Source organism: Monodon monoceros, unplaced genomic scaffold (genome assembly GCF_005190385.1).
Source record: "Monodon monoceros isolate NGI ecotype Baffin Bay Population unplaced genomic scaffold, NGI_Narwhal_1 Super_Scaffold_3, whole genome shotgun sequence".
Taxonomy (NCBI): Eukaryota; Metazoa; Chordata; class Mammalia; order Artiodactyla; family Monodontidae; genus Monodon; species Monodon monoceros.
Window position 1 is genome coordinate 74,485,178 of NW_021703780.1, and position 27,794 is coordinate 74,512,971.

Below are 27,794 nucleotides of genomic sequence, written 5' to 3' on the forward strand. Positions count from 1 at the left end.
AGGACTCTTTTCATAGTGGAAATAGGGCTCCCAAATAAAAATTGTCCTTTAGTTTAAGGAATTGGGGTGAACAATAATACAGCACTATTAAAAACTAGTTAGCATCTACAAAGGTGATAGTTACTTCAGACATCAGGTTTGCCATCATTATCTGTAAGGGAAAAATACATTGCATTCATTCATTTATGTGGTCAGCAAAACTTATTGAGAAATAATATAAATAATAATGAAGGCAGGTGTTGTGCAATGTGTAGAGATCAAAAATGAATGAGATATAAATCTCCTGCAAGAAACAGACCCTTAAGCTGCTCATTGTAATCCCATGTGGTAAACCCACTGATGGACATACAGACAGGAATAGAGCTGAAAATCCGCATGGCAGGAAAACAGCAGCACAAAGCTAAGGTAAGAGATGCTCTAAGCAGTTTGTGAGGCTGGAACAGCAGGTCTAGGCTGAGAGATGTGAAAAGTGACACTGAAAAATCACCAGGTCCTTAAGGAGTCACTGAAGGACCTAGAGACTGTCATACAGAGTGAAGTAAGTCAAAAAAAGAAAAACAAATATCGTATATTAATGCATATATGTGGAATCTAGAAAAATGGTACAGATAAACCTGTTTACAAGGCAGAAATAGAGACACAGACATAGAGAACAAACGTATGGACACCAAGGGGGGAAGGCGGGGGGTGGAATGAATTGGGAGATTGGGAATGACATATATACAGTAATATGTATAAAATAGATAACTAATAAGAACCTGCTGTATAGCACAGGGAACTCTACTTAATGTTCTGTGGTGAGCTAAATGGGAAGGAAATCCAAAAAAGATGGGATATACGTATACATATAGTTATTCACTTCACTGTACAGCAGAAACTAACACAACATTGTAAAACAACTGTACCCCAATAAAATTAGTTAATTAATTTTAAAAAAAGGAGTCACTGAAGAGTGTTAAGCCAGGAAGGTTAAGAGTCAGTTTGGGGGGCCTTCCCTGGTGGTGCAGTGGTTAAGAATACACCTGCCAATGCAGGGGACGCGGGTTCGAGCCCTGGTCTGGGAAGATCCCACATGCTGCGGAGCAACTAAGCCCATGCACCACAACTACTGAGCCTATGCTCTAGAGCCTGCAAGCCACAACTATGGAGCCTGCGTGCCACAACTACTGAAGTCCGCACACCTAGAGCCCGTGCTCCGCAACAAACAGAAGCCAACGCAAAGAGAAGCTCGCACACCGCAACAGAGTAGCCCTCACTCGCCACAACTAGAGAAAGCCTGTGCGCAGCAGCAAAGACCCAACGCAGCCAAAACAAATTTTTTTAAAAAAAGAGTCAGTTTGGGGTTTTATGGGGATCACTCTGCAGCCAGTATGGAGGCTGAATTTGAGAAACAAATTTGGAGATAAATGACATCTAAGAGCCCAGGTATCGGGTGCTACAAATAACATCTGGTGTTTTTACCTGGGCTTTGTCCATGAGTGGACACCTTCCTTTGGCAAGAGCACCTGAATTTTTCTTGGGGAAAACCCTTCCCCACTGACTTCAGGCTTGGTGAGAAGATGTGAGTAGAAGACTCAAGCTAGGCTAATCATACTCATCCTTTCTTTCTCCCTGGAATTTGAATCATGAGCCGAAGGACAAATGAACTGAAAACAATTAGAGCCCCTTTACCCCTTACAGCAATGTCCTCACGGAACTGTTTTCTGCCCCCTGCTTCCCCTGAACTCCCTTATTGCCCTTCTATCCCCCTGCTGGCCCCTCCTGAGGCCTCAGCTTTTCCCCTGGATTCTGAGACCCCTTCTTTCATTTTTTGGTTTCATTTAGCCAAATTCCCATTCTGTTACTTGCAACTAAAAGAGTCAAACTAATAAAGGTCTGAGTTTCTATGGGGCAGAGTTTCTATGTTTCAAACTATTTTTTATTAAGAAGTATGGCTACAAATATAATTATACACACACACATATAGTGTTTCTAAAAGAGTATTACCATATTGCAAATATTAAAAAGTCCTAAAACTGGCAAAAAATAGCAAACATTTATAACTATTTCAAACACATCATTCCAAAAAAATTATTTGTGAAATTCCTGTTTTTAAGGCACAAAGTAATTTAACTTTCAAAGATATGGGTTTTCCCAACTAGCATTCGAAGATGTTTAAAGCTCTACTCCAAATCCCTTAAAAACATATTGAAGAGATATATAAAATCAAGTCATGACATTAGGAGAAGTATTGAACAGTGGGCTCCCCAAGCATTTTCCCTTAGGGAAAATAGGTAGAGTACTTAAAATGTACTTAAAATGATTTTTTGTACTTAAAATGATTTTTTTCATTAGGTATAGCAATGAATCAATTTGAAATTATTGAGTACCCAACATTGTAGCACAGAGGAATAATGTTCTGGAAGTCTTACTTAAATTACTGACATCAGATATTTGAAAATGAATGACTATGAAATCTGCCTACAGGTAAGACACCATGTATGCAATTATTCTTTCAATTTCAACTTGAGAGACATGCTTTTAAAAGCTTAAAATGGAAGGCTTTTTAAAATTACATTACCCATTGTATGTATAATTGTACAATCATGGACACAGGGCCCTTCTCTCCCTCTAATAATTAGATATTGTGAAGTGAGGGTCACCCTGCCACACCCAGGAGTTAAGTACCAGCAAGATACATAACATCCGGATACACTCCTGTTCAAAAATCTTTAAGGATTTTCTCTTTCTCTCAGAAGTAGTCCATACTTTTTATATGTAATAGCTTTCAGGGATGTCTGTCAATTCACAAGGTCTTTCAAATTGTGAGCTAAGGCATTAACCAAAATGTTCTCAATCCTACTCTACTCTATTGCCCTTGGATCCCTTTCTTGTGTACTTTCCCCCCACTGCCACTATTTCCATCTATCTGTCTGTACAAAGCCAGCCAGTGCTTAAAGATAACCTCAGGGATTATCTCCCCTACAAAGATTATTGCAGCCATCCGAACCACCCTGATTTATTTCTCTTTCAAGCTCCTCCTCCCATTCACTGGCATTGATCAAACATCGTTTTGTGTCACTACTTTTCTTGTTATATGTTCACCTGTCATTTCCATGACTAGGGCATTTATTCATTCAGTAAATATTGCCTGAATTCCCACTATGTGCAGATGTGGTCCTTCATACAGAGAATCCAACAGTGAGCAAATCAGATGTAGATACATATAATCTAGTTGGGGAGGAGGGGTGGGAACTTTTTTTTAAATTAACCAAATAAACAGTTGAGAAATTATTGTGTCCTTTAAGATAGCTCCAGCTTCACCTGAAAATTGGCAAAAACAGTATGGACATTTGCCACCTCTCATAGCTGACTCCACCTGCTTGCAGGGGTCCCAATGCTGCCCACCTCTTTCTGTGGTCTCCATCCCTAAGCTGGCAGCAGGATGACGGAAGCTGTTGGAGGCAGCTCATTCTGGTCAGCAGAGGCAGAAAACGGACTGTTTGCTTCTGAGTCCTCTCCTTAACAGCAAGAAATGCTATCCCCACAGCCGCCTGGTACACATACCTTTCTGTTTCATTGTCCCAAACTTGGTTATGCACCCATCTCTTAGCCAGTCACTGGCAAGGAGATTTACTGTGAGATGGAAATAAGGTCATCCTCCCCCAAGTCACATAGGGAAGGGCAGGTACCTGAACAAAATTCAGGTTTTGTTACTAAGGAAAAATGTGGAAATGAATGGTGATTAGGCAACTAGATGTGCCTGATGCAACTATCTACTAACTATGACTAGGTGTCATGATGGGAGAAAATGTGATGTCATGAGAGTAGCAAAGGAAGAGAACATAGACTGCAGAATGGTGGAGTGAATTGGTCGGATTTGCAAGATATACGGGGGTAAAATTGACAGGCTTTGATGAATCGGACAGTATATATAATAAGAAGGATAGCAGCTTCAGCGATGACCTCGTTTTCTGGCTTGCATCTGCCTTGGGTAAGTCAGATAGATGTTGGGGTCATTTCCCAAACTAGAAAACACTGGAAGGAGACTAAGTTTGGGAAATAATTAAATTATAATCATATGCTTTTTTATCCTTTGAGACATCCAAGAAACATTGTCTATGAAGCAGTTGGGTGTATGGGTTTGGAGTTAGGGGAGTGATCTGGGCTGAAAATGTAAATTTGTGAAACATCTGTTTATCAGAGGTCGTTGAAGCCATGGGCATGAATAAGATTTTCCAGACAGAGAAAGTAGAAAGAGAAAAAGAGATGACTCAGGACTGAGTCTTGAGGACTTTCCCCATTTAATGGCCAGAAATAAAAAGAGCGGAAAGGGGGATAGAGAAAGAACTGCCAGAAGGTAATAGCACATCCCCTACACATTGCAAGCATATCATATCATACTTCATATTTCTTGATTAACTACAGTTACTCTTTCCATTTAAACTCAATTAATGATTATCACAATTAGCACCTTTAAAAATAGTTATTCTCAAATTATTTCCAGTATACAATGTAGCACTTCATTTTACCCATATATATTGCAGCTATATAGAATTGCACATCGGGCTTCCCTGGTGGCGCAGTGGTTGAGAGTCCGCCTGCCTATGCAGGGGACACGGGTTTGTGCCCCGGTCTGGGAAGATCCCACATGCCGCGGAGCGGCTGGGCCCGTGAGCCATGGCTGCTGAGCCTGCGCGTCCGGAGCCTGTGCTCCACAACGGGAGAGGCCATAACAGTGAGAGGCCCTCGTATCGCAAAAAAAAAAAAAAAAAAAAAAAGAATTGCACATCTACTACATGCTTCTGTTTGTTTCCCTAGCCAGACAGTAAACTCTCCATTGGCATAGACCAGCTCTTATATTTTATTTCCTTTGTTCTCAAAAACCATAGCACAATATTCTTCCCACAGAAGTCATTCAGCAGATAATTAAATTAATTCTGACACCTCCCATACATTTATAATGTCCTTAATTCTAAGCTATGGAAAAGGGCTTACTGTTCTTATTCTGAGTTTAGTGCCAGGCCTACCTGATGGTACAGTGTAAAGAACTAAGATGAGGAACCAACCAGTCTACTTCTAATCCATACCCATCACATTCCCAAGGTCAAAATTATCAAAAGGCATTTTTTACTAACTATGCCTTTGCCATTTAATCTGCAGATTCTCATTATTTTTCTAATAGAATGGTTAATAATTTACAAAGTACAAAAATGAAGATTGTGACTTCGAAGAAACATGACCCCTCCCTTTTTAAACTAGATAAGGATTGCTAATAACATTAGACTGCTGTCAATCAAACTACACCATTCTAATTTTATGCTCCTAAAATGCATTAGAACTAATTTCTTCTCTGTCCCTTTATCAACGTTTCAAATTAATTTTAGAAACTCAATGTATAATTACTGTAGGCCATCCCACGTCTAAGAAGCTGGGTCTTAAACACAACCTGTGGTCATTCAGTGGACATTTGTCCACTTTGGCATCTCCAGTAGAAACATAACAAAAGCAGCTCTCTCAGGAACCTTAGAATCATTTTAAGCAAAGGGGCAGATAAATGCCTATTCAAATGGGCAACATAAAAATATCACTGTCTGAATATTAAGAGGGAAATGTTTTCACACCAATCATCAGGAAAACAAAGACATGGTAAGGTCAGCAATGAAGAAGAGACTTGGTGACCACCACTAGTTAAGTCTTGCCATGAAAATAGCCAAACCAGAAACTCCAGAAGAGTTCTTGTCAAGTCTGTTGGAATTTCATAACAACGTATCTGACAGTTTTCAGTAGGAAAAAACCCTGCCCCACACTTTTATCATTTGTAAGGACCCAAACACAAAAGAGCTGGATGTGTTATAGGTGCTTTGTACCAACCGGTACTGTTTACCTGCTTTGTATCCAAAAGTTCTGTGCCCAACAGGCCATCAGTTAGTCTGTCAATCAATCCATAAACCCATATTGAGAGCCTCTGCATGTCCGTGTGAAGAGGAGGCAAGGCTGCTCAAGCAAGCTTTCCAATCTGGCGCCTTTCATTAAATTCCAAAGTCACTTGTCTTTGTCTCTGTATTAAAAGAAATGATTTCATGTCCAGTCCCTCCTTGAAAAACTGACAGAACTCAACCATGCAATATTCATTAGCTCTTTTTGGCAAGCCCATTTAGCTAATGGAAAATCAGGTACATTTATGTGCAATTATTAGACATTGAAAAATTAGAAAATGTCCAACTTCTCTTTTTATAGCGCACACATATTCCCGGGTTTTACTCTATGGTTGTGAAATAAACACATGCAGCTGAGACGGGTCAATAAACCTTTGTAGAACTGGCAGGTTTTCAGTTTGCTTCATCTACGTGTCGTGTGACAGGCAGTCAGCTAGAACAGCTTTGTCAGTTTAACTCTGCTGTACTTTTTCCAGCAAAGCTATGCATCTACTAACCTCAAATTTACCCAAAGTAGGAGCAAGTTTAGGGGGGTGGCCTGAAGTGGGGAGAGGTCTGCATTGGTGGTTGATAGTGCTCACCCTGGAGTCACCTGGGGTCACCCAAGTGACTTAGAGCAATCTGCTTCATGTGTCTGAGCCTCAGCCTCTTCATCTGTAAAACAGAAATAATGTTAGTGCCAGAGCCAGGAGTTCTAGCCTCAGGAGCAAAAGTTAATAGGGCGTCAAAAACTCAGTAGTCAAGATAAATCACATTTTAATGCAATATTTTAAGAAATCAAATTGGAAATCTATAGCCATCTCTTTTTGTAAATAAAATTTTATTGGAACTAGGGCCAGCATTAGGGTGAAGCAAGAGAGTCAGGGTCAAGTCCAGGGTCAGTTCTGTCTTTATTTAAAATGTTGATATTTTGTTTAGCATGATTTTCAGACCTTAATTTTGAGTTTTTAAAGTGCTGCCTTAAAATACAATTTATCTCAGTTACTGAGTTTTTCATCACTCACTCACCTGACCCTACACCCAGCTGTCACTAATGCCCACCTCATGGTGTTATTGGGAAGATTAAATGAGATAATGCCTCTAGACAGTGGCCATTGGCTGCTCTGTGACTCCTCACTCTATCCCCCCTCACTCCCGATCCTCTTGGTCCACCCCAACTACAGTGCACAGGGTTCACACAGGCTGACCACTTCCCACCTCAGAGGCCCAGCCTCTCTCCTTCTCTGCCTGGGACTTTTCTCCCACACCAGGGGAGCTTATGTAGCCCTTGAGTAAGGCATTCAGAAATGCCAGGAATCCATTCTCTACATCTGCATCTTTATTGGGGAGGGGGAAGGGCAAGCTGGAACGAAGGGAGAGAGTGGCATGGACATATATACACTACCAAATGTAAAATAGATAGCTAGTGGGAAGCAGCCGCATAGCACAGGGAGATCAACTCGGTGCTTTGTGTCCACCTAGAGGGGTGGGATAGGGAGGGTGGGAGGGAGACACAAGAGGGAGGAGATATGGGGATATATGTATGTGTATAGCTGATTCACTTTGTTATACAGCAGAAACTAACACACCATTGTAAAGCAGTTATACTCCAATAAAGATGTTAAAAAAATGCTTTTTAAAACCTATTCTCACATTTTCTAATAAGAATACTTATGTAGTAAGGAACAGGGCAAATATTTCTAAGAATTTTAAAATGTTTAAAGTGCATGGATCACAGTTCTTATTAAAATCATTATATACACGATGTGGTAGGCATATTTAGCAATTTAACATATGTTGTATCATTTAAACCTTGTAATAAAATACTTTGTAATTACTATTATCCCCATTTTACTGAGAAAGATACTGAGATATGGAGAGATGATAATTTTACCTGAATCATGGAGAAAATTATGACAGAACCAGAATTCAAATCAAGATCAATTCATATTCAAAGCTTTTATCATTATATTGTATTACATAGAATAGCATCGGGTTTACTTTGCAAATAAAATAATTTTGAAAAAAAAAAAAAAAGAAACGCCAGGAATTTAATGCCTTCAGGGGGAACCCTCAACCAATGAGGACAGTTAGTTGGTGAATAAATAGGCCATTCACTATATGGAAGCTTTCTTCCCAAAGGCTGTTGAGAAGCAGAGACACAGCAGGACTTGCGTGAGGCAAATGAGGCACTGTCTCAGGAACAAAATTTAAGGGCGTACCAAAAAACTCAGTGTCAAGATAGAGTTTTTCTCTTTTTTTTGAATTGAGGTATAATTGACATATAACATATTTGTTTCAGGTGTACAACATAATGATTCAATATTTGTATACATTGTAAAATGATCAGCACTCTAAGTCTAGTTAATATCCCTCACCATATATAGTTCTAAAATTTTTTTCTTGTGATGAGAACTTTTAAGACCTACTTTCCTAACAACTTTCAAATATGCAATATAGTATTTTTAGCTATAGTCACCGTGCAGCACATTACGTCCCATGTCTTATTTATTTTATAACTGGAAATTTGTACCTTTTGACCCACCTTCACTCATTTCTCCCACCTCTCACTGCCTGCCTCTGGCAACCAACAATCTGTTCTCTGTGTCTATGAGCTTGATTTTTGTTTGTTTGTTTTGTTGTTGTTGTTGTTGTTGTTTAGATTCTACATAAAAGTGAGATCATATGGTATTTGTCTTTCTCTGTCTGACTTATTTCATTTAGCATAATGCCTTTCAGGTTCATTCATTGTCGCAAATGGCAAGATTTCATTTTTTAATGGCTGAATAATATTACATTGTGTATATACCACAATTTCTTTATCCATTCACCCACTGATGGACGCTTAGGTTGTTTCCATGTCTCGGGTATTTGCGAATAATGCTGCAATGAACATGGAGGTGTATATATCTTTACAACTTAGTGTTTTTGTTTTCTTTGCACCAACACCCAGAAGTGGAATTGCTGTATCATATGGTAGTTCTATTTTTAATTTTTTGAGGAACCTCCATATTGTTTTCCATAGTGGCTATGCCAATTTACAGTCCTACCAATAGTACACAAGGGTTTTCCCTCTTCTCCACATCCTTGCCAACACTTGTCATTTCTTTTCTTTTTGAGAGTAGCCATTCTAACAGGTGTGAAGTGATATTTCATTGTGGTTTGATTTGCATTTCCCTGATGGTTAGTAATGTTGAGCATCTTTTCATGTACTTGTTCGTCATCTGTATGTCTTCTTTGAATAGAGTTTTAATGCAATATTTTAAAAAATCATTATTACAATAATTTTTAAGGACAGAAACTAAAATTGATTTGAGGAAGGTGCAAGTCTTACACTCCACATACTGTCATCTCAGTCCTGAAAGTAGAGCTAGAAGCTTAGAGTTTCAGAATTAACAGAAGAAAGCAGTGAGGAGAAATAACGAGGAAAAAACCCCTGTCTAATACGATATGAACACGAAGTTCCAACTTGCCAAGGATTTTCTTAATTTTCCATTCCCAACGTCGTAACACGTTTCACTAACAACAGACTACTCATTACATATGAAAATTATAACTGCAGTGTTTATACAGAGTACACCATGAGGTATAACCAAACACATTTAGCCCCCAAAGCATTTTTTTCCTTTAGCCAAAACTCATTTTTTATTTCCGTGATAAGATAGGGAAACAAATTCAAATATGTGAAGCAAAGTAAAAGGTCTCCCTGTGTGTTTTAATTAATTAGTTTCTCCAACTCAACCTAGTTTTTAAAGAGAAGCCAAGTAGAGTCTGTCAAGAGCACGTATAGTATGCCTAGTTCAGTGTATGTTGGAAGAGCTAACTCTTTTCTTGTTTATACTCGATGCCTTACGACTTAGAAAACCTGAACATAAGCTTTTTCTCTCCATAACCCTTCACAGCGGCACAGGATTTTAGTATCTCTCTTGTGCTCGCCAGTTTTACCTCCCTCTGACATGGAGCCAAGTGCTTGGGAAAATCAGTGTTTTTGCTGCCAAGGGGGACTGGAGGGGCTGTCTGGAACAGAGATGCATGGGAAATGTAGTTTGTTTTATATTTAGCTCTAAGGCTTCCATAAAAAGCATGTTATGAGGGCTCAGAATGTACAACATATATCTTTGCTCTGTCAAAAGTGCAGCCTCTTTGGTTGCTTCTTGATTTTAGTGCAGTTTCCTAGGAGAAGCTATATTCATTTGAGTAGCACCTCACTGAGCTCTTTCTAGCCAACCTGGGACATAATCTTCCTCGCTCCTCCACTTGCTTTTCAGCACTGCTGCCTCCGTGATTATAACACACACCAGCCAGCATTTCTCTCAACTCTACACACAGCCACCAGTCAAGCAGGTATTAGCATCATCCTATTTGCATCTAAATTCTGAAGACGTTCCCGGGAGAACCCATGCAGAAAATACTGATGAAAGTCAATAATAAGTAAGGGTAGTTGCGATGGCCCACTAAATTCAGCAATATTCTGGTAACCTTCCTGAAAATAAATGCAGGCTGTAAGGGAGTGGTTTTTTTTTTCTCCAAGTAAATTTCAAAGTATTTTATTCAAACGCCATGCACAGCTCAACAAGATATTAAAAGATGAGCAAGATTTGTTTTTTTTTCAGCAAATATCATATCCTATTAAGCTACATTAACAGTGTAAAATGAATCCTATTTTGATATAAGTTAGACATCAAAAATACATACTTTTTTAAAGAAACTGGGAAGTATGTTAGCCATAGTGCTAACCACACTGTGTGAAACTCCAGTAAGTGAGTGTTGGATTGTTAAAATGCATAAAAGTTCGACATGCTTACCTAAGCACAAATGTTGCCTCTGAAGAAAATATTAAACAATTACACACCTTGAAATGCAAGCCATTCCAGTGTAGTTTGAGTCATTTGTGGAGAAAACCAGTTGGAAAATTAGTCTTAAAAGCAAGTGATAAATTAGTGCTATTAGAGTAAAATCTGAAATGGAAGAAATTGGTCAGGTTTTTTGGAAGATTAAATAAACACGGTCATATTGGAAAAACTTGTGTTTGTTGCTTCTTAGCTTTTGTGCTTTCAAAGTTAGCATTTCCTTTAAACATTCTCAAAATCTCTTGTGAATATTTTTCAAAATATGTTAACGGCGGATTAATCAGATTGCTTCAGGAATGCCATATTCTGGTTAAATTAATTAACCAGAAAATCTTTCTGCTCCAACCCTTATTGTTGAAATTCTTACTAAAATGCCTTTTTAAGGAAAGTGTACTAAACTTCATCTTCCCTTGAGAATCTGTCATCTTGGATGATTGAGCATCACACACAGCTCTGAAAGTGAAGCAAAGATTCAGTTGCATGGGTGCAGCTATCAGGCCCTATTTGAGGGGGTGGTGATGCAAGCCAAACTTGTGCCCCATCTTCTCCCTCGTCTTATTGACATATAGAAAGTCTGCCTGACCTGTTTGCAATCAGATTTTCTAAAGGTGGGGGTGGACATGGTAATGTATTAGTCAGGGTTCCCTAGAGAAAAAGAACCAATAGACCAACAGATTTATTCTAAGAAACTGGCTCCCATAATTTTGGAGGCTAGCAAGTCCAAAATCTACAAGGTAGGCTGGAGACCCAGGGAAGAGATGATGTTGCAGCTTTTCTTTTCTTTTTTAAAGAGTTGTTTTTGCTTTTCTTTTTGTTTTTGGCCATGCCACACAGCTTGTGGGATCTTAGTTTCCCAGCCAGGGATTGAACCCAGGCCCTTGGCAGTGAGAGCAAGTCCTAACCACTGGAGTGCCAGGGAATTCCCCTGATGTTGCAGCTTGAGTCTGAAGGCAGTCTGGAGGCAGAATTCCCTTAGGGAACGTCAGTCTTTTTTCTCTTAAGACCTTCAACTGACTGGGTAAGGCCCTCCCACATTACAGAGGGTAATCTGCTTGGCTCAACGTCTACTGATTTAAGTGCTAATTAAATCAGACGTTGCTTCACAGTAACGTCTAGATTAAGGTTTGACCAAATACAGTTGATCCTTGAACAACACAGGTTTGGACTGCATGGGTCCACTTTTATGCAGAATTTTTTCAGTAAATATGCACAGTACTACACAATCCAAGATTGGCTGAATCTGTGAATGTGGGACCACAGATACCAAGGACCAACTATGGGACTTTGAGCATCCATGGGTTTTGGCATATGCAGGGGTTCCTGGAACCAATCCCCCAAGAATACTGAGGGACAATTGTGTCTGGGGACTGTGGCCTAGCCAAGTTGACACAGAAAGTTAATCATCACAGGTGAATTGAATCATTCTTGAAGAAGTCACGAAATATTCAACATAATAACGAAAAATACATGGAAGAGAGCTAGAGGGCAAGCTCATCTACTTTAGTTAATACGTCAAGGCAAGAGAAAGGAGGGGCAGAAAGGTTGATGTTATGCATATTAGCCAAGGTTTTTTGTTTTTGTTTTTTTCTTTTAATCAGCTGGTTTAATAATTATCTCCTTACAAGCCCCAAAGCATCAGGTCCATGGTGAATGTTCTAATGTTCCATAGCTTTGCTCTGGGAACTTTGTGAACTGTCTGGGAGGTGGTAGAAAGATATCCTAACGGATAATAATAACTAGACACTTTTTGTGCATTACCTTTCTCCATCTTCCTAACAACCCTCTGAAGTAGATAGTAATATATTGTCATTTCACAGATGAGGAAGTTAAGAACCAGAGAGGTAAAGTGACCAGCCTATGCTTACTCATCAAGGAAGGGGCAGAATAGTGACACATAGGTCCATGGAATCCCAAAGCCCACGTTCTTATACACTGTATTAAACTGCATCTCTATTTTCCTTTATTAATTCTCAAGTAGGTATCAGTTGTGCACTACAAATAGACTCTGTGCTATTTGGGCTACAAATAAATAGGAAATGACAAGCTGAAGATTGTTGCTGGTTGATTCCCTACCTCTCTCTCTTCTACTTTCCCACTTAAGAAACCCAGCCAAGCCATCTACTGCATGCCGATTGTGTTGTCACTTCCTCATATATTTACTTGAACGGTTGCTGAAAAGTAAAATGAAATCATCATTCAGGCACAGAAAGGCAATTTAGGTATAAACAGCCCAAAAGGGCAATATTGATCAAGGGAGCTAAATGTAACATGTGTAACATGGAACTGCACATGGGAGGGTAAAAAAAAGGTAATCACCCAAAGTCTAACTTGCACACAAATGCAAATCATTCTACTCCTTAAGTATTCACGGAAGAGTAAATCAAGGAAATAATGCATTTATGCTCTCAAGAAGCTCAGACTCTTGAAGAAACAAAACTCTCCCGGATGAAACAGTAAGGGCAAAAAAAAAAAAAAATCATTCAAACATAGTTGAGTATCAGTAATAAGTGTTCAGGGGCCTCTGGGTGAGAAAGAAAATGTTGGCTAATAATTGGCCTCAGTCTTCTAGTTTCTCCAAGAAAACTCCAAGTAAAGCTGGACTCCTGCAAGAGGTGATGAAAATCAGTCAGTGCCACCTTTCAAAAGTAGCATACCTCAGCCAGAACCTTTAGCTCAAAAAGCCCTGAGAACAACCTGTTGTGACTTTCCAAATTATCTTCACAAGCTTTGCCTTCACAAGTGGCACCCAAGGAAATAAAAGCAACAATGACTGTCATCAACGTTAAATAATAATACGGCCAAGTTGGCAGTGGCAGTTGGCTGTGGTCTCCAGCACCTGTGGGATTTGGATACAGACCAGGGTATCCTGCCACTGTGCTTCTAGATGGTCCGTGAAGGCAGGATCTGTCTGGCTCAGTCCTGTGCCCCAGTGCCCGATGCATTGCCTGGCATACAGTGGGCTCTCAATAAATCAAGCAAATGAATGAAGCTACCCAATCCAATGAAAAATTGCAGGATAATTTTGGGATGGTATTCATTTCTGCAGCTTCTTCCTATATTTTTATGATTCTCTTTACAAACAGAGAGCCAGACTTTGGGCTTCCTTATCTCAGGGGAGGTCTGAAGGCAGCAGTAATTCCTGTCTTGTGTGGAAACCCAAAGTCACTGAAATGATTATTATGGGTTTTCTGGAGCTGGTGGAGGAGTACCTTTAAAGGTCATAAGAGGCAAGAGGGAAGCATTTCTCAGAGAAGATGGGGAAGAGGACAAATGTTGGGGAAACTTTCATTAGCTGGGACATAAAGCCCAACCATGGCAGCACTCTGGGGGCATCAGAATCTCAGAGAGTACTACTCTGGGGTGCTTAAGCAGGCTGGAAGCCAGGCACCCAGGCTCCACCTCTGCCCTGACTCCAGTGCCCAAGCCCGAGAAGGTCCTGCAGCGTGATAGAATGGTACCCCATGCTTTCTTTGGAATCATGTGAGACCCATGTGAGACCTTTGCACAGCATCCTTGGTAGAGGGTGGGAGGGAACATGGGGAAGAAAAGTGTTCCAGTAATGACCGAGGTTAAAATTGGACCCACCCTGGCAAGATGAGAAAACTTAAGCAAAGATTTAAGAAAATAATGAAATGCAATCAGTCTTCCACTTGTGGGATTGTAGGTGGCCAGTCATGCCTACTATAGCAACTTGGTTTACAAATTGCAAACAAGTGTAAAGTCCTCAACTGGTGATGCATTTATCATTCGGTGAAGCCAGGCGAGTTGGTAAATATCACTTAGCAGGAAATGCACCCATGCAAAGTTGTGCTAGGGCATGGGGAAGCCAACATCAACCCTGCTGTGGAACAGGACTGACAGAGGGTCCTGACTTCAGTCACACAGGGTTCCAGTTTGGAGCCTCAGGGCAGGATACTCCACAAGGGGCCACATCCAGCAATTTCTTCAGCCCCTTCTTGCCTGACTACTCAAATTATACATCAGCTCCCCAGGATTTAGACATTCATTTTGGTGCCGGGATTTATGGTTCAGTATTACAGCCATCCCACTGCCTAATGATTGGCACCTAACTGGTGCTAATAATAGCAACACAACCAGCAATAACAATGATGAAAATAACAAAAACAATAATAGTGATAACATTGCTGAGTTCTTACTCTCCTGCAGGGAATGTACTCACCTCTTCACATGGATCAGTCAGGTGAAAAGCGAAAAACAAAAAATCTCTTATTTTACCACTTTACAGATGAGAGGATTAGTTTTATCTCACTTTAAAGATAAGGAAATGGTGACTTAGAATGGCTCAGAATGGCTTTAAACTCACCCAAGGTCCCAAACAAGATGGTAAAGGCAGGATTGTGATCCAGATATGTGACTCCAGAGCTCCTGGTTTTAGCCATCACAGAAGATTGTCTTAATATGCAATTATTAACAAATAAATAAATTCTAAGTGTTCAAAGATGATCCCAGGTTCAGTGTAACATACTTTGCAAACCACAAAGATCCAGACAGGCCAAGCTTTGCTATGCCCCCTGATGCCCCAGGTTCCCATGAAATGCTGGAGAGAAGGCAACCATTACCCACCTTATCTCCCTGCCTCCAGGTAAACGCCCTTTGAGCTAAAGGAACTAAACACTATTCCCTATCCAGGCACACTCCACAGCAACCAAGGGGGCACTCTTCCTCCTATGACCCAGGACACTCTGCTTTAGGGATTCCCAAGAGGGGTTGGGCTTTGGGCTTGGGGCAGCTCCCCTGGGAAGAGACATCAGATCTGCAGGAAAGAGGTAGTTTGAAGTACAAAATATAATATTTTATATTAAAATATAAAAATTGTAATATTATGTATTTATAAAAATATAATTTTTTTGGAAAAGTGTAAATTACATATTGTTTTATAATATACCCTATGTGAAAGATCATGAAATCATCTTGAGTGGTGGGAAGGTATGCAAGATGAGTGATTTTCAAAGATGAGGAGACTAAGCTTTGATAACAAGAACTAAAACCTCTGTGAGGGGAGTCCTTATCTTAGTTTGGGTTGTGGAAGTGTTAAAATGTTCTATGACTAGTAGGCATGGCGAGAGAAATGAGAAAGTGCAGTAGGGAAGGGAAGGGAAGGAGGGGGACTCAGGGGAACTCTGGAGATCCGATAGGTCAGTGATTCTCAAAGTGTGGTCCCCAGACCAGCAGCATCAGCATCGCCTGGGAATTTGTTAGAAGTGCAAATTCTCAGGTCCCCACCCCAGACCTGCTGAATGAGAAACTCTGGAGTGGGCCAAGCGTGTTGGATTTTAACAAGCCCTCCTGGGATTATGATACACACTAAAGTGTAGGTGTAGGACACTCAGAGTTGTCCTGATCAGGCAAGGGAGCCAGGAGTGTTTACACCCCACAGCTGTCAATCATTGGTTCTGGGCTGAGTGGTTGGGGTGGAGGGAATGTGTGGTGGGAGAGAAAACCCACCGGCAGCTCGTGTTTATGGCGATGGCAAGAGATCCAAGGGGACTTGGGGTGGGGGGTCCCTTCTTTTCCAAAGAGGTCAGTGAGGCCAGTGTGACTTGCCCAAAGCCACACAGCTGATCGGTGTCAGAGCCAAGATTCAAATTGAATTCCATCTGAATCAGTCTTTTAACCAAAATACCACACCACTTTGAGGGGGCATGACTAAAAAGATTGATGTGCACACACTGCTACACCAGCTCAGGGGCCCCTTCCCTTTTCTCCCCTGCCCCTCCCAGCCCCAGCTCTTTTCCTCAAGTAAACGTTCTCTCCGAATGAACCAGTCACTTAGGTTAAAATATCAGTGAAGTAAGTTAGTGTACCAATCTGCCTATCAACGATAAAGCTACATCCCTCATTTAGAGCAACAGTCCTCAACGTTTTAGGCACCAGGGACCAGTTTCGTGGAAGACAGTTTTTCCACAGACGGTGGGGGTGAGGTATGGTTCAGGCGGTAATGCGAGTGATGGCGAGCGATGGGGAGCGATGGGGAGCGGCAGATGAAGCTTCGCTGGCTCACCCGCCGCTCACCTCCTGCTGTGCGGCCCGGTTCCTAACAGGCTGCAGACCGGTACCGGTGCACAGCCAGGGGGTTGGAGACTCCTGATTTAGAGCATGCCATGGTCTCTAACCTAACAAATCAGTGAAGGCATAAGAACTTTTCTCTTAGAATTTTCTGTGAATAACACATTCTAAATAGAATATCAAATATGGAAAGGCTTGCCTTCTAGCTCTGTCTGTAGTGTTACCTATTTATATACTGATGAAAGGAAGCATGTAAAATGAAGATTATCCAAATTTGTTTTGCAAATAATCCAATATAACTGCTTGGAAAAGATCATGATCTATGGAAGGTTTTCTAAATAATAGCCTTTCTCTTACTAATGTAGCAGCAACTGGGAGAAACTGGGAGAATAGTTACTTCATAAATGTGGATTATTCAACGCAACTGATTGACAAACTGCCATGTAACATGTAGTGTGCCATTTCTCAATTTGGGTTTCATAGATAACCCCAGAGTTCATAGATTTTATATTGCAATTCATACGTTACACAAGTATTTCATATTTTCACCTAAATTATAATCTAAATTGCTGTGATACATCCTAGTTGAAAGACAGTTTAATAGAATTAGACTCTAGTTTATCAGTTGGTGTTTCTGTAGTTAGGATCCCTAGATGTACTGCTCGTGGTACACAACTATTTCCTGAACAGAATCTATATGATACTAAAGCCACTGTGTAGTGGCTTAGACAATTTCTACTAAAAGTGTCGTCCCTAGATCATCAGCATCGGCATCTCTAGGGGGATGATTAGATACGTAGAACTCAGGCTCCATCCCACATTTACTGAATCAGAATCTGCACTGGATTCCAACACAGACAGTGCAGGGATTGGATCCCAACTCCAACACTTAGCAAATGTGCTATTTAACCTTTTTCAACCTCAGATTCCCCATCTGTAAATGAAGATAATAATATAAAATCCTACTTCAGAGGTTTGCTGTGAGATTAAATGAAAGAATGCACTGAAAAGTTGTCACTCATATAGTGTAACCCAATGTTCTCAATAAATGTTAGCTATTATATTTTCCTCAAAACAATAAGAATAGAAAAATCTTGTTGTAAAGGTGATTTTCTATTTTAGCCAATAAAATGATGCATCTTCAAAAATGCTCATGGCTGACATTGCCCTCAATGTTCGGAGAAGACACGCTCAGATTTCCTACTAATTTTTTAATGGATGATAGACCCAATATTGATTTGCTTAATGGCAATGTGCAACCTAATAGTTTATCAAATTCTTTTTGTAGTGAAAGTAGATTTCCAGAAACAGCATTTAAGCTCTGCTTCATAGAAAAATGCTTTTGTTTGATGCAGAAATGAGGAGAGTAAATTGGAAACTCTCCTATTGGCAGTCTTGCATTCAGAATAAAACTCAGTCCATACAATTCATAATTACATCTTTTCTTCAAAACCCCTCAAATATTGACTCATATTTTAAAACATGACGTCAAGCTGAATTCAATGTGTCTGAAATTAAGCCACACAGACAGCCTCATCATGTTGTTATGGCAACCTCTCACACAACTGTCCTTGTAGTTGTTGAACAATTGCTAATTTCCTTGCTTTGCAAGGAAGCCTGAGTTGCTTTCCCAGAAGGCTCATCCTGGTAACAAAGAAAACTGTGTATGATAGTAATAGAAATTGTCACAACTGTAACTTTTGGAAAAATAATATTTCATTATTAGTCACACTTTGCATTTCAATTTGTTTTCTTCTTCATCATGCCACTTGTGGTGGCTTTGGCTTCCAACAGCCCAGCTGACTTCAGCAATAAAGGGTCTGGTTGGAATTTTGCTTCCTTTTCTAAAACCCAGGCTGGTACAAAACACCAAAATTGTCTGCAACTGGAAAAGGATTTTAGGCCCATCTGTGATTACAAACTGAGCATCTCGAAGGCTGAGATGGTAGCTGTCTCTTCTCTGTGTCCTTCAGTCTAGCCACCATGTTTACTGGATGAACGACAGAGAATCAATGAAATTCTGAGGTGTATTTTAACATTATTTCCATCTTTTCCAGAGTACATAAGAATTATTTTAATATTTTACTTTTGCAGTGTTCCAGGAGAATAATTCATGAAACAAATCAGGAATGCTGAAGGTAAGATGTTTAAAATGGAAGACCTTTATTCATCAAACAGTAAAGCCTAAGGATATGTTCTAGATTAAAGGAAACCAAAGAGACATGATAACTAAGTACAATGTGGAATCCTCAGTTAAAACCTGGATTGGAAAAAAAAAAGGTGCTGGTGGGGGTAAGTTATAAAGGACATGACTGGGACGACTGGAGAAATCTGAATATGCTCAGAATATTACATGATCTTAAATTAAGGCTAAATGCCCCAAATATATAGTCATGGCATATTGTTGGTTGTGTAGGAGAATTTCCTTGTTCTCAGGAGATGACTGTTGAAGGATCTGTTACAGTGTCTGCAACCAATTCTCAAATGGTTCAGAAAAATTATGTATATATACATTACACACACATATGCACACACATTTACACAAAGATATAGGGAGATAATAAAGAAAGCAAATGTGGCAAGGTGTTAACAACGGATGAATGTAGGTGAAGAGTAGAAAGTTGATTGTTGTACTACTCTTGCGAATTTTCTCTTAGAAACCAAAAGTGAGGATGGGGAGTCCTTTACGGTGAAAAGCTTCGAATCTGTAAGGAGAGAAATGGCAAAAAATAAAGATGTGGTAACTGGGTAACAGGAGAATATGATGATCTGATAGTGTATGAAATCATACAAAAAATTTGGGGAGACCGAAAGCATCCACATGAGTCTCCACAGAGACTATATTTGACCGAAAATATATAAATAGATTTTACTACGCATAAGAAAATACCTTTAAAATAACAGGACTAAAGTGAAATAATCCAAGACATCTACGGAAGTGCCAGAAATAGTCATTAAAGCAAGTCAAGAGAGAGGAATAGATATCTTGGACCTGTCTTCTTAGATGACAAGTCCATAGACAGAGGACTGGCAGAGCTGGGAACCTCGGCTTTCAACCACTCGTGTAAGCACTGACATCAATTGCATAACCTCTTGCAAAAATGCCTACTCCCATGCAATCACTGAACTCATGAGCTCATAAGCTTTGTGAACAGCAGAAAAAATCCAATAAACCAATATTGTTTCTCAAATTCATCTTAATAATGGATGTAAATCTGACAAATGCTCCTTTTACTCATGTCTGTTCTTGTAAATTGTTTTTGGATTTTAAAAAATTGATCAGTCTATTTCTTCTTTCAGTTACATTCTTCAAAAATCATTAATAGGCAGTATAATAGACTGGTAAAGGGTGTGAGCTCTGAAGAGTCAGACTACCAGAGGTTGAAATTTACTAGCGATCAGATCTTTTAACCTGAATCTTCTCGTCCTCATCTGTAAAATGGGAAAAAGAAATATTTGGAATCTCACAGACTTCCTGTGCTAATTTAAAGTGATGCTTTGGGATAAAGTCAGGCATATTCTAGCCACCAATGAACATCAGCTAAGATCATTTATAACTCATTTCAGTATATCTACATGCACTTATTTTCTAAAACAAGTGATAGGAATATTTACAAGCTGCACAGAGCAGAATTCCTTGCCTACAGTAAAAAAAAGCTAATAAGAATACTAACTCATAATCATCTACCTGGATGCCATATAGAGTGGGAGGAACTACATAGGCTTTGGAGTTTTAGAAACCTGAGTTTAAATCTCTGATTTCTTCTCTTTAGCTATGTGCTCTTTGGCAACTACTGAAGATCTTTCTGGTTCCATATCCTCATCTGGACAATGGGGTAATATCACCTTCCCTATACTGAGATGACAAATTGTAGGTACAATGCTGTCACACTGCAGGCACTCAGGCAATAGTAGCTAGGATCATTCTCATTCTACTGGCCAACTGAGCAGAAATGTTTGTCCAATAACAAATATACCAAATTTTAACAATAATAATATTTCGGGTAGCTTCAGATATAGTCCATAGCAACTGCAAGTATTTATTGCAGCTTTTAGTAATTGGCTTTGTAAACACATTAATTGCTTTGCTTTGCTTTGCTTGTACCAGTTTTTTAAGTGCACTATTCACAAAGGTACAGCTTGATCAACTTTTACACAGTACATACATACACGTCCATGTACCCAACACCCAGATCAAGATATAGAACATTTCCAGGATCTTCAGGACCTTTCCAATCATTACTCATCCCCAGGGGTAACCACTACTCTGACTTCTATCTCCACAATTCAGTTTTGCCTATTCTTGAAACACATAAATGTAATGGTACAGTGTGTATACTTTTTTTTTGTGGTAAACAATATGTACTCTTTTGAAAACACATTAAAATTTCCAGTGTGTTTTTGATGAGGTATATTCCTGGGCTCTTCCCCTTTGTGTTACTATTTTTTACTTATAATTGGAAACCCCTTGTCTTGGTTTCATATTCACTTGCTGTTGGTGTCAGAACAATTTTATGGACATGCTATGAAATTAATGGACTGCATCCAACCATCTTTAAGGAACTAAATGATTACTACTTGTGTTGTTGTATTGAAAGGAAAAACATGGGTGTGGGCATTCAAGTACATCCTCTAGAAAAAGAACACACAAGTGGCTGCTGGGTGCTATTATATAACCAGCAAGCATATTCTGATATACAAGGTTTAAAGGATAAATATTTCCTTTTGGGGGGAAAAAAGCAAAAATCCAGTTGTGTAGAATTTGGGGAAAAGAATACACAGATTGAAGAAAATATAACTCCAGGAGATGGCTGAAAGGACAGAATTAAAGAAGCAAGAAATTATGGCAAAGCCTTCTAAAACTACAATAGGAAGTTATGCCCAAGGAAAAAAGGCGACTTTTGCTAAACCAGGGTTGAGAACATGTTATGAAAGATGCAAAGAACAGTGAATATGGAACTACTATTTTGTCTCTGCCTTTAACAGAAAGAATGAAGGAAGTAGGAGCTCAGTAAGACAAATATTAATGAGTCTCTGGGAATATCAAGAAACAGAATTAATAATAGGCAGGTAAAAGAATACTTATAGAATTTAAATATTTATAAATCAGCAGAGTTGGATCGGATTCATTTGAACATATTCAACAAACCGGATAAGGCAGGACGTACCTCCAATACTAGTGTTTGTCGTGGAGACTTATGTACCAGGGGAATTTAAGCAGGCTGATTTAGTGTTGGAGATAAAGCAGCCAAAAGCAGATCCGGGAAAAGGTGGGCTAGTTAGCGTATCCAAACTACCACTCAAAAACCTTAAATGAAATCATAAATCAGCCGTGAGTACCTTGAGGAAAATAACAGAGTAAGTAATAGCCAAAGAGGTTCATAAAAAATAGAGCCTGTCAAAGCAACTTAATCCATTTTTGGATATGCTAAGAAATTTGGGGAAGGTAATAGATGTTACAGACATCATTTAGGGAGGCCCCAGTTACCACCAGACGATTCATTTTGGACCCATCTTGTTGATGCAGTGGCTGTTGTTCTCACATTTTCCAGCAGTGGAAGGCAATTTTACTTGCACACTTAATACATGGGGATAGGACTGTCTATTTATTCCCCAGGACATCCCAGCATGGAATTTAGTTATCGGGTAAATGCAGTGTGCACCGAGAAATACAAAGTAAATATTACCTAAATGAGAACGAGATGTACAGATAATACTGGAACAAACTGGACTGACATCTTTTGGAAGAAAAGTGTGTGTGTGTGTGTGTGTGTGTGTGTGTGTGTCTGCAATTATCAGCATAACTCAGGTAAAAGAAAATGTTTTTGTTTGAATTCTCATATAATTATGAAAAATATAAAAGGATGTGGAAAAAAGGCCCTGTTAAAAATGTGCAGATCTGATCATGTCAGCAGGTCCTGCTGAAACCAAACAATGATTTCCCATTGCTCTTAGACCAGAATGCTTAACCTGCCTAGCAGGCCTGCCTGGTATGGCCTGTGCTTACCTCTCAGTCTCACTCACACCCCACTCCTCCTCCTCTGAGTAAGCCCGTTCCCCTGGCCTTCTTTCAGTTCTTTCAAGGCATCCTGTTATTCTTGTCACTGGGCCTTTGCACATGCTGTCCTCCCTTTCACTTACTTATTCATTCTTCAGCTTTCTATTCAAATCCCACTTTGTGGAGGGGAAACCTTTTTAACCACTCAGGTCATATGATTCCCAGTGTATTTTGCCCTAATAAAATTGTGTCCTTCCCAGAAGTGTTTATTTTGGAATGTTAATTTAATACTCATTTTAAATAATTAATATAGTCCTTCCCTACTAGACTGTAAGCCCCACAAGAGGAGGGACTGAGTAGGAGTTTTTTCAAGATTGTATCCCCAAGACCTAGCACAGTATTGAGCACAATATTTGTGATCTGATAAAAAATAATTAGGAATATATACACAGATGAGTTCCCTTCATAAAGCGTTAACTGGAAAGAACATCTCTCCATCCTGAATATTATAATATTCTCCAGTCTTCCTTTCAAGTAGAATAAGGGGAAAAAGTATTTAATGAGGATCTTGTTGACAGAGGTGTAAAAACACAAGGCAGCTAAAACTCGAATTGTTGAATTCTACATTTGCACATTATATTTACCTCTGATGTGTTCCAAAATTTCATTTCATGGTGATAATGAATCTGTGGGAAATTAGCATTCTATCGCTTTTCACATAAGAGTGTTAGTGAAGGTTTTCCAAGCTTCAGTCAGGAAACGAAATATTTTTCGGGTAACTAACTTTGTAACATACCCTTACTTCTTCAGCAGTGTTCATCTTTACACCTTGGAGGGATGGAAACCTAGAATTAGAGAGAGCCATCAAGTTGGAGACAATATTTTATTCTAAGATCAGTCACGGATGGGAAATTTTCTCCTTTTAAAATAACATTTTGATGTTGAGATTTTTTTTTAAATATGAATTTGTAAGTTCATAGGTAACCAAACTGCTGTATGTGAGGTTTTGATATAGTCAAGGTCACACAGAAATTAGTGACCCAGTGGGGACTAGAATTCAGGTTTCTGGTTTCAGTCTATTGTTCTTTCACTAGTTCCTTCCTTCATTCAACAAATGGAACCTGAAGGGCTCCCGTGAGTCTGGCACTGTGCTAGGCACTGTGGAAACAAAGATGAAGGAATTGTCCTTGTCCTTGTGGAATTCATTACTTCATGGGAGAAACCAGGCAAGAAGGAATGATTACAGTACAGCTGTGATGAATGCTGTTTGTAGCAGCCGTGGTTGGTGCCCCAAGCTGAATGCTGTCAGCCCTCCTCTGACTTCAGCTACAGCTGTGGTGGACAGCTCCATGCCTGCTGATGGCTTCCTGTGCAGGAGCTCGCTTAGAAGAGAGAGCTGTGACCGCCCTGAAGATCAACCCTCAACCAGAGGGGGATGCAAGTTTGTGGATAAATGTCCCATGCTCCCATCCTTCAGAAGGACAATTCTGAGGTGTGTTCTACGCAGTGCCTCAGAGAGTCCCCTGGAGATTGAGCCTCAGGTGTCCACAGCAATACTCAACTCAATAATGTACCTTTACTGGCTTTTTCTCCTTCCCAGGCTCACTTTCCCCATTCCCCCACTTCTGCTTCCTAAGATCATCTCCCAAATAAACTCCCTGCACCTAAGCCTTTGTTTCAGGCTCTGCTTTTAGGGGAGCTGATACAATCACAGTAACAGTGAATGAACACATGAGTGAGTTACTGAATGCAGAGGAGACACTAGGGCCAAGGTTGCAAACTGGAGCATCTCTTGTTGCCTATCCCCAAGGTCACTGTCTATAGTGCAATGGGGTGTGTGTGTGTGTGTGTGTTTAAACCTACTTGAAGATCATGTGGTTAAGTGTTGGGTGTGGGGATGCAAGACGGGAGCATCCAGGTCAGAGGTGAATTGCTTTCCTAAAGAAATAGATACGTATGTGTGGGAGGAAGGGAAAGATCGATGAGCAGAGAAGGCTGGGCTGGCACACCTGTGGCCTAGATAGGAGAAGAATGGAAAGCGGGAAACAGTGAGCAGAGGAGAGGGTGGAAAAGATCTGGGTATTGAGGATTGCTTTTGATAGAAGGAGTGTTATGGTGTGATAAAATATCCCCTGAGTTTTTCCCAGGCATAGTCTGGGCCCTGTGTGCCTCCCAAGCTGCTTGGACCATGCACACAGGACCATGGTTTCAGAGTCACTTCTGTGACTCCAGTCTGAGCTTGTGGGAACTGCTGTTGCTCACAACGATCCCTACCAAACAAAGGACATTGAATGAGAAGTCAAACAACAAAGGTGAAATAAAATGTCTGGCTAGGGCTAGCATTTCTTAGGCTTTTCTATGAAAACTAGTGCTTATTTACAAGTCATGACTTACAGAGCTGGAATAAAGATTTAGCATGAGGGAAATATTCCCATTCAACATAAATTGGATCCAGTCACTCCCCTATGATGCTTCCCATCGTATTGAAGTGATGTCTGCGTTGGCGTGCCAACATCCAGCATAGTTCCTAGCACACAGTGGTACTCGATATACATTTATGAAAGACAGTCGGGAAGAAAAGGAGGAAGGGAGAGAATTAGTAGTTAGATAAACAATCAATGCATCATCAGTCAAAAGATTTTAACAATGGTGTAAACTCAATGCACAGAACCCAGGATATTAAATCTTTATGAGGATGAAGACAATAGCATAATTCAGGATCTCCTTGGATCCTTTGGTTGGAGATGGATAGGGGGACAAGGAGGAGGTGGCAGAAGCTCTATGTTCCCATGCAGAAAATAGAGAAAGGTATTTTTTTCCCTTCAGAAAACATCAGTGGGTAAGATGATGCTCTCTTATTGGTAACAAGATTTGGGCTTCTTTCCAGAGAGTGACAGAGATCCTTCCAGCAAATCTTGTGGTCTTTGATGTGAGCACTGCCGAGAAAATACCTTCCACCAAGCAAGTATGGGAGAGAAACTTGAAGAAGGTATTTCATGTTCTCCTTTGTTGTGTCTTTGATGTACACAAAAGATTTGGTCCTAGAAGATGAAGACTTTATCCATTTTCTTCTTCCTGAGGAGAGCTTTGTTCTGTGTTTCCCTGTTGGGCATGATCCTGGTGAGTAGGTGACAGATAATTATAGGGTTTTCTCATTATCCAAGTAACCATTACCCAAGTCTCCATAGGCAGCAGGTTGCATAGAAAAGTAAAAGTCATTATAACACAAAAATATTGACTAAGAAACTTACCATTTATGATAACACCCCTGACTAAAATATGCCCTGCCAATTACAAATACCCATGTGTTACGCTTTAAATTCAAAGCAAATCAACTGTGAAGACAAACTCAAAATCTTTTAAAGGATACAGTTTCATAAAGTCAATCAAAGTGATCTGGGAGAAGTGTTCCCAAGTACTGGCAAATGACAAACTGGCCTAGTTAAACTGGTGACCAGTTGGGGTGGGGGGTAGGGAACCATAAGGGGGATGACATAATAGCACTTCAAAAAGAAAATAATCTGAACAGCAAAAGAAGATACCCTTGCGGAAATTGACAAGACCAAATATTTCCCCAAAATGATCTCTCTTGTGAACTTACTGCAAAACCTAAACATGATGTGAAAGATGTCATTATCATACTGTGATAGAATTTGTGTTGAAAATTATGCCTTCCAAATTTCTGATTCATTCTTCACCATAAACATTAGTTCATAATTGTGATTATAAACTTTGAAATATTTATAATATTAAAGTAGGGATTTTGAAGTGAATTTTAGTTTAATTTTTCAAGTTAGAATTTCAATCAAGTCTTTTGCCCTCGCTATTTACTTGAAAAATTGGTCCCTGTATTAACTGGCTTTACTTTTCGTGGCCTATTCCAGGTATCAGTTATCCTTGCAGAAAGAAGACCTCCTCTAGTCTTGAATTTCTCTCCTTCTTCCTCCTCCACTGTCACTTCCTTAATCGAGTCCAACACTGTTTCTCACTTGGATTATTACAACTGCCTCCTATCACTCCTGCCTCCTGGCTTGCCCTTCTCCAATTCTTTCTCCCAGTTGCAGCCAGATGGAGGTTTCTAAAATACAAACATGGTGATGTCACTCCCCTACTTACAGTCCTTTTAGGGGGCCCATCTACCCCCTGTGTGCACATGTCTTAGTGTATCTTGCAAAGCCTTCAACCATCTCTCTCCAACATCCTCAGCCCTCCCTCCTGTACTGCTGTGCTCTTCATTCCAGCTTCTCATCATCCCTAATGCACTATCGTCCCACAGATCCGGCCATTGCACAGGCCTAATGCCTATTCAGCTTTCAGTTCTCAACTTAGAGATCGCTTTCTCCAGGAAGCCTTCCCAGATCACCTGGGTTTGATGTCCCTCCCTTATGGTCGGTCCCACAGCATCCTGCACTAACTGACTGTAATGAAGCTCTTATGAAACAATATTATTATCTGTTAGGGACGAGGGCACTACCACTGACACTTCAAGAATCTCTAGCACTTTGCTCGACACCTGGCCCAGAGCAGGTACCTTAGTATATGCTTAATTAAAGGAATGAATGAATCAATAAGTGTAGCACCAACCAAACCGAAACAAAATTAATACTGTCATGAAAGGGAGTTAAGCCTTGTAGTTAAATTGAGACAGTTCGAAGTCTGATAGGTAAAGAACATGAAAGTTAAGACATCAAAACTCTTCCAGAGGTTATTTCTGGGGAGTGTGATTGGGGGAGTATAAAAAGGGAATTTCATTTTTTACTTTATATACCCAACAATTGTTTGATATTGCTATAAGAATGCATTACCATTATAACAAAAATTTTTAAAAATAATAAATGCCCATAACCAAGTGTTTAATGTTAGTTTTTAAATAGCCTCTAATCCTCTTCTTAATTTTTTTAAAATTTTAATTTTATTGGAATATAGTTGACTTACAACTTTGTGTTAGTTTCAGGTGTACAGCAAAGTGAATCAGTTATACATATACATATATCCACTCTTTTTTAGTTTCTTTTCCCATAT

The 27,794-nt window shown here is 39.8% G+C and overlaps 1 long non-coding RNA gene across 1 annotated transcript in view; it reads left to right on the forward strand.

The window, feature by feature from the left end:
* The window catches only part of LOC114907960, a 47,650-nt gene extending 21,889 nt beyond the window's left edge, over positions 1-25,761 (forward strand). The window contains exons 2-4 of the long non-coding RNA XR_003796824.1: positions 18,869-18,912; positions 20,548-20,610; positions 25,660-25,761. This is a non-coding gene — a long non-coding RNA (uncharacterized LOC114907960). The remainder of the gene's footprint in view (positions 1-18,868; positions 18,913-20,547; positions 20,611-25,659) is intronic.
* The last annotated feature ends 2,033 nt before the right edge of the window (positions 25,762-27,794 follow it).